Genomic DNA, 7,372 nt, shown 5'->3' with positions numbered 1-7,372 from the left:
TACCTCCCAAGTGCTGGGATTAAAGGCATGTGCCACCACTGCCCAGCGATATCTAATTCCTATTCAACAGGTAACTTCTGTCTTTAACAATAGATAGGCGCAGACAGGTCTCTTGGCTGGCATGCATGAAGCCTTGGGTTCCATCCTTAGCACTATAAAAACGAAAGGTAAATATACAGCCTCTGGGCTTCAGAGGCATCATTTCAAACACAGGACAGACAGGCGGGCAGTCGTGAGCTACAGGAAGAGGGTACCTTCCCTGGAACACTGTGAGCTGATGTGCCCTAGGGTAGTAATGTCCATCCCACAACACCAAAGAGGAAAGAGAGAAACTGAACAATGAGGCAGTCAGTGACAATGCTGACGTCCATGGAACTGGCAGGTAGTTGGAATCTTCTCTGAAGAGGTTGGCCAGACTGGCCCATGCCTTTAAGATGTGGGCCTGGTGGGGGTCCAGCTGCATGCTGTGAAAAATATCTCAGAAAAGCAACTTGAAAGAGGAAAGGCTGATTTGGCTTTTGGTTTCAGAGGTTTTGGTTTTGTGGCACCATCACTTTTAGACCTTTTTGGCTTCTAAACCTCCAATTAAATTATTCTAAAATGTATTTTATTTTCATTTATGTGTGCATGTGTGTCTATGGGTGGGTATCCGCATGCGAGTGCAGTGTCCACAAAGGCTAGGAGAGGGTGTCGTATCCCCTGAGACTAGAATTACTGGTTGTTGTGAGCCACCTGACATGGGTGCCTGGAATCAGACGTAGAAAGACTAGCAAGTGCTCTTAACCACAGACCATCTCTCCATGCTTGTGATGAAATTGTTAATCCATCAGTAGATTAGGTCAGAGACCTCTGATCCAAACTCCTTGCACCAGCATCACTGGCTGGGGACCAAGCCTTCCACACATGAACTTCTGGAGCTATACTCCCTATCCATACCATAAACAAGGGCAAGGGGAAAGATCCATTGCTTCAGAGAAATATGTAAAAGGGTGTTTCCCCAAGTTACCAACACTCAACATACCTAAGGTCCATCCTTTCATCCTAAAGAGGCCATCAAGGAAATAAAAATGGCCACCACTTGTATCAGTGTGGCGAAAACCACAGCAGGTGGATGCATTGTGTTGGCATTTCGTCTATGCTCCAGCATCCTATAACTTCCACAGTTACCTGGCCATAGTCAGGTGTGCCAGACTCACTATAAAAGGGGCTGCTTCCCCCTCCTCTCTCTTGCTCTCTTGCCTTTGTTCCCTTCCCCTCTTCTCCCTATTCCTTCCCCCTACCTCTCCATGTGCTCATGGCCAGTATGTCTTCTCTCTCTCTCTCTCTCTGCCTTTCTCTGACAACCAGACTTTCTCTCAACTCCCCTCCCCCATGCCCTGAATAAGCTCTACTGTATACTATCCTATGAGACTGGTACCTCAAGGGGGAAGGGATGCCTCAGCATGGGCCTGCAGAGGCACCTGCTCCCCCACACACACACACATACACCATTCCTTGCTTCCCTCAAAAATACTCCTTCTTCCTTATCTTTTTATAAAATGCAACACACTGTCGTAATGAAAGCCAATAAGGAAGCCCGGGTGATTCTGACTCTTGACTACAATGCACACAGCCTGGAGCTCCATCTGCCCAGTCCAGGGGCCACCTCCCTGAGAGCCCTGGAAATGGCTGTTTTCTGTGGAAGACCAACTATTACAATACGCTCAGTGATCCAAGGAAGGGAACTGCGGTTGATGCAGACATAAAGCAGGCACATATTCCCACACACTTGGAGGATGAGACAAATGTCAATAAGCTCCGATGAGCAAGCTCCAACAAGCAGGCTCCATCAACTTCACACATGTGCATATATATACACATATAGACAGACAGACAGACAGACGGACAGACAGACAGACGAACAGACAGACATAGACATCAACACATTGACTGTATGAAGCAAAGCTCCAACCACTTTATACATACAAAGATACACACATCTTTGGTGGCTGGAGCAGATTCCAGCGAGCAGGCTCCAACCGTTGTACATACATACACATACATACTGGGTGCCTGGAGCAACTTCCTTTGAGCAGCCTCCAAGAACTGTATTTTTTTCCTCCTACAGATTATATATCTCAGCAAAATCTTTCAAGCACAATAGAAATTACAATGTGATTACATTCTTTTTTTCTTTTAGTGAATGATTATGAAAAAAAAACAGTATGTTCCCCAATACCTTTATATGAAAAAAATTATGTAGTACAGATAAAGAAACCAAATTATTCCCAAGAACCCACGTACATTTATAACTAAGTAACTTATTCTAGATTAACAAAGTGTGAGCAAGCAAGGGAGCTTTCTCAGCCAGGTTCTCTCACTGGCAGGCAGCAATTTGCAGTAGCAGAGAAAGGATCAATTATTTTATTATTTATTGTAAAGAGTAGTTTTATAACAATCATAGAAGAATTACAGATTTAAACTTTTACATTAAAAACAATCAGTCACAACTACTTTAAATCCTCAGCATGCATATCTATTTGCCAGCAGTTCTTATTAAATCATATCAGGAAGCTGAGGGCAAGGGTGGATACAAGAGATTAATGATCACTTAAATCGCCAGTCTGGCCTCAGGAAGAGTCGAATCCACCAATGCTAGTTAGACTGCCACAACCTCAAAAGTCCCTAGCTCAACTAATAAAAGTGTGCTTTCCTAAACTTCAAGTTGTTCTCTAAGAATGTCTGCATCCAAACCACCAACAAAACCAGCTCAGCCCAGCGTCACAATGATTTATTTTACCAAATGTGAATTTTTTTAACCTAGCTAATAAATTTTTTATTAGATATTTTCTTCATTTACATTCAAATGATATCTCCTTTCCCTGTTTCCCCTCTGGGGGGGTGGGGAACCAACCCTGTTCCCTCTCCCCTCCCCCTACTCACCAACACACCCTCTCCTGCTTACTGGCCCTGACATTCCCCTACACTGGGCATAGAACCTTCACAGGACTAAGGGCCTCTCCTCCCATTGATAACCGACTGGGCCATCCTCTGCTACATAGGCTGCCAGAGCCATGAGTCCCACCATGTATACTCTTTGGTTGGTGGTTTGCTCTACCTGGGAATCCTTCCCATAGTCAATCACCAAATGCAGACACTATTGTGGATGCCAGCAAGTTCTGACTGACAGGAGCCTGATATAGCTGTCTCCTGAGAGGCTCTGCCAGTGACCAACTAATAACAGAAGTAGAGGCTCACAGCCATCTATTGGACTGAGCACAGGATCCCCAGTGAAGGAGCTAGAGAAAGGACCCAGGGAGCTGAAGGGTTTGCAGCCCCTTAGGACAAACAACAATATGAACTAACCAGTACCCTCAGAGCTCACGGGGACTAAACCATCGAAATGCTTTCTAAGGGTGGTGGTCATTGCTGACAATCTAAGTCTCTAAGTTCTTTCCTAGGGTGGTGACTGAATCATTAATATGCTCCAAGAGCAATGCCTGGAAGAGACCAAGCACTATTATTGTGAGTGTCCATGATGCTGCCCAGTGAGGGGCTCCGCCTCCTTAGAGTTTTCATATAATCCTTAGATTACAAGGGATGTGAAGGCAACAAGCAGAGCAAGACTCCACAGCAGCATGAAGTCCTCAGGACACGGAGTGCTTGGACACACCCACCGTGGCTGTGCTCACCATTGGACCGCATCCTATGAATTCTGAAGCAGTTTGTTCCTCCTGCATGGCCCTTGGCAGTTTCCCGTTTTGTTGGAGATTTGGTTTTATGTCTGGGTTTTTCTCACTGAGGTTCACTCTTTGTGAAGATGTTCAAAATAAAGGAGAGCCAGGTCTGGACTCCCATGCTACTTACTCCCTGGTAATTAAATGTAATTGTCAGAAAGTAAATGAGCCCCTCTCCAGCCATTATCCTTGCTGCTGTAGCTGATGGCACTTGAAGCCAATGAGCCACTAGTCAAGGGGAAGACCCTGGCAAGGCTGACAGCAGTGAGCAGGTCCTTGTCATAAAGGAAAAAATAATAATCATAAAGTTGGCAGTCCAAGAATGTCACCAAGTCTTTACTGCATGAGGCTTGAGGGCAGGGGACACTTCAAACCCACATCTTGACGTGGACAAGGGAACAAACCAGTGCTTCATTTAGAGAGGTACCCAGGTAATTTACCAGCTTACAGAGCCCAGCCATGCTGAGGTCCCTGGATAGCCATGAGGAGTTAGGACCTGTGGCTGATGTGTGTCCAGGAAAACACAAACCAACTTCTATGATAATTAGAATTTCTCCTCATTGTCACACCCTCTCCCTTCCACTCCCCTCCAAAAGAGCAATCCGTATGCTTGACAGTGAGTAAGAGAAGAACAAGAAGAGGGATTCAGCCAAATTTCCAAGTGAAAAAGCTACAGTTTGGAACTTTAAGACTCCGGCCAGGTCATGAGTCCCATCCTGTTTAGACCTCAACAACAAGGTAAAGCTAATGACCACACAGGCTGTCCTGGGCGGTTCTGGACTCTAGACTGGCCAGCTGGCTTCTATGCTGTCCCTGCCAATCCACTTTCCCTGATTCTGTACACACATGGCTTTCCGTGGCTGTAGGATGATGCAGTGGCTCATCTTCCGCTCGCTGGCAGCCAAGCCTTCCCGCCCCAGCCTTTTCAAGGTGTCCCTCAGCTCCAGTCAACGATGCTCTGACGCTCTGACCATCAGCTGTGTCTTCCCAGGATGGACAGGAGCCACTCAGCCTTTTGAGGTAGGGGCAGGGTGGACCTCAGTAATGTGACAACTCCTTAGTGAGTACCTGCGGTGTGCCACTTAGGGACAGAGATTTCCATGGTGAATGACGCGGTGGTTGTTTACTCCCAAAATCCCAGCAACTGGGGAAAAGAGGCAGCAGGTTTTTATCTAAAATCCTATCATTGTTTATACAGGAAGAGTGTTTAAGAAAAAGTCTCTCTGTTGGAGAAAAATGGACTGTGTGTTATTTACGCACACACAAACACATAGGCAAACATACACATATGCATGCATACACACACACATACAAGCACATGTACACCCCAGTTTTTACCAGCTATATGGATTCTCTGTGCCTCAATTTCCATGAGTGTAAATACAGAAGATGATATCTATCATGCATTCCCAGGGTCTGTGGGAACAATAAATACACATGCATGAGGTTATGTACAAGAGCGTGCCGTGTGGGGACTTGCTTCTATGTAGCCATGTGGAAAAGCAAGCTTGAGCAAGCCAATGAGCACAGTGATCCCAGCCTGGCTGTGCATTCAGATCCCTTGTGCAGTTGCTACTGATCATAGGCCCTTCCCAGACTCACTCCGAGACCTGGGGTCTGTGTTTATAAAGTGTCCGGGATTAGCTCGGATAAGGATCTGAATGGAGTCCCATTACTTTAAATGCTGTGTCTCCCTGAAGGATGGAGCTGGCAGGAGAGGATCTTACTCAGCCCAGAGGAAGGGAATCAAGAGATCTTGGCTGGGCACTGGGAATGGACCGGGCCTCAATATGGCTCCCTTCCTTCTGCTTTGGCTATCTTAGGATTCCATCAAGGGTGAGCTGCACAGTGTACTCTGGGCAAATAATGTAGGTTCCCTCTGGAAAATGACCGTTGGTAGCTACCAGGAGATGGAAAATTTGTTTCCTTTGAGGGTCTAGCCCCTGTGGAGAGCCATTCCAAGAGCAAGCTGTCTCATAAGCAAGCCCTCATTTGGCTAAGCTTGCTGCCATTGGTTGCTTCCACATCTGGTGACCTATCCGCTTTTGCTACGTAGCCCATTGGGATTGGCTAAGCTTGGGAGTACTCAACGGCTCCCCAGAGGCAGGAAGGCGGAGCTTAAGTAACGGCTCCCCAGAGGCAGGAGCAGGAGAAAGCAGAAGTAGGAGAAGCTGGCAGGAGGAGCAGGAGGGAGAAGCAGGAGGGAGAAACATTGTTAAAAGGTTCCTGAAATAAACTGCAAAAGGAAGAGCTCGGTTGCTTCTTTCTTGCCAGACAGAAAGGGGAGGATGTCACAAGCCCCGGGTGTGCTGACCCTGCTCAATGCAAGGCCACACACTGAAGAGTATATAGACATTACAAATGAGACTTTCTGTGTCCACTTTTAAATGACACAAGCTGGGCAAATTGGGAGGGGGTGAGTGGGGAGGGACTGTAGGAGGGGATAAATAAGATCAAGGAAGGAGAGAGAGAATGGAATATAGTGTTAAGAAACTCTATTGGGCTGGGCAGTGGTGGCGCACATCTTTAATCCCAGCACTTGGGAGGCAGAGGCAGGAGGATTTCTGGGTTCGAGGCCAGCCTGGTCTACAGAATGAGTTCCAGGACATCCAGGGCTATACAGAGAAACCCTGTCTTGAAAAACCCCCCAAAAAAAGAAAAGAAAAGAAAGAAAGAAGCTCTTATTGACAGGAAGTTAGCATCTCCCAGGTGAAGCGGCCATGGCTGAGAGGCCGGGCTGGTGCAATCCTCTGTAGTCATGGGATGGAGGAAGTCCAAATGAAAGCCACTCCCCAAGAAGAAGACAGACACCCTGGAGACCCAGTCTACTTGCCCCTCCTGCAACCACAACAAGTCTTGTGGTGTGAAAATGGACCATGTTCTCAGTACTGAAGTTGTCTCCTGCACGGTGTGCCTAAAGGAATTCCAGAGAGCCACCACATACCTGTCAGAACCAGTGGATGTGTACAGCGACACCTCTGCACTGCAGCCAATCAGGAGCAATGTCAAGGCCCTGCTCCTCCGAAGCCCCAGACCTATGTACCAATCCAGAGATGTTCCAGGCCTCAGAGTGTAGGTCCAGGGATGTGACGGCCCTTCCTCTGTATGTATGAAGTGGGTGTGAATGAGGAGACATGTGAGGTCCTGACATGGCCGTAGGGATGGTCCCTGACTTCTTGTAGGTAGGGTGGAGGTAGATTGCTGGGTCTCACCATGCAGACCAGGGTGGCCTCACAGAACCTTAAGCCTCAAATTACTTTGAAAGCCTTTGCTTGCTCCTTTCTTCAGCCCCAACTCCTGTCCCCAAGCTTTAGGTTCCTGTCTTCTCTGGTGACGATTTCTGACATCCCAGGCAAGGAACAGCGGTGGGACCTCCAGTCTCCTTAGCTACCTCACCAGCACCTTCCTCTCAGGGAACTGGACTTTCTGCCCCCCCCCCCCCAGGTCCTGATCACCCAGGTCCCTTGGCTGGGCTTTGCCGGAGGAACATCATTTCCCTCTTTGTTTGCTTTTGTAGAAAAGGTGGGGGCTGGTGTTGGGGTACAGCTGTTACTCACAAGCTTGACAATAAAGCAGCCAGTGTGAAACAGAGAGAGAGAGAGAGACATACAGAGACAGAGACAGAGAGAGAAACAGAGACATAGACAGAGACAGAG

General features: G+C 47.4%; 1 pseudogene; it reads left to right on the top strand.

The window, feature by feature from the left end:
• Positions 1 to 5,876: 5,876 nt before the first annotated feature.
• On the top strand, positions 5,877 to 7,357 carry LOC116080617 (annotated as a pseudogene).
• The last annotated feature ends 15 nt before the right edge of the window (positions 7,358 to 7,372 follow it).

The sequence above is a fragment of the Mastomys coucha genome, unplaced genomic scaffold, assembly GCF_008632895.1.
Source record: "Mastomys coucha isolate ucsf_1 unplaced genomic scaffold, UCSF_Mcou_1 pScaffold6, whole genome shotgun sequence".
Lineage (NCBI taxonomy): Eukaryota > Metazoa > Chordata > Mammalia > Rodentia > Muridae > Mastomys > Mastomys coucha.
Note: the sequence above shows the minus strand (reverse complement) of the source record. Positions and strands in the feature narration are given on the sequence as shown.